Source organism: Triticum dicoccoides, chromosome 2A, assembly GCF_002162155.2.
Source record: "Triticum dicoccoides isolate Atlit2015 ecotype Zavitan chromosome 2A, WEW_v2.0, whole genome shotgun sequence".
Lineage (NCBI taxonomy): Eukaryota > Viridiplantae > Streptophyta > Magnoliopsida > Poales > Poaceae > Triticum > Triticum dicoccoides.
In genome coordinates, this window is record NC_041382.1 from 631,306,525 (window position 1) to 631,307,193 (window position 669).

The window sequence follows — 669 nt, forward strand, 5'->3', positions numbered from 1 at the left end:
CCAAAACCCAAAATAATCGCTTTAGGTGGTTCCGTCGACCCCGTGCCACCCTAGACCAAAGTTGATGGCTTTAGGTGGTTCCGTCGACCCTGAGCCACCAAAACCCAAAATGTTGACTTTAGGTGGTTTCGTCGACCCCGAGCCACCCTAAACCCTAGTTGATGGCTTTAGGTGGTTCCGTCGACCCCGAGCCACCAAAACCCAAAATGATCGCTTTAGGTGGTTCCGTTGACCAAATTTTTTTTCTAACTAATTATATTATACACTTCTCTTCTTATTTTTTTCCTTTTTCTAAATACTATAAACAAAAAAATCATTAAAATTCTATGAACAAAATTCTATGAACAAAATTTGACATATTCGATCTTTGCATATATATGAATATACAAACATGCATATTCAACAATAATATCACCAAAAAAATCTATTAACAGAAAAAAAATCTAACACAATATGAACAAATTAATTACACAATACGAAAAAAATCTAGCACAAAAATCTATGAACTAAACATCTAAAAAAATCTATAAACTACAAAAAAATCTAAAAAAATCTAACAAAATCAAACAAAAATCATAAAAAGTTGCTCACGGCGATGGTGGCGGCGACGGCGAGGTGCGGCGCGGGGCGGGGCAGGGCGGCGACGGCGTCGGGGCGGCGCAGGCCGGG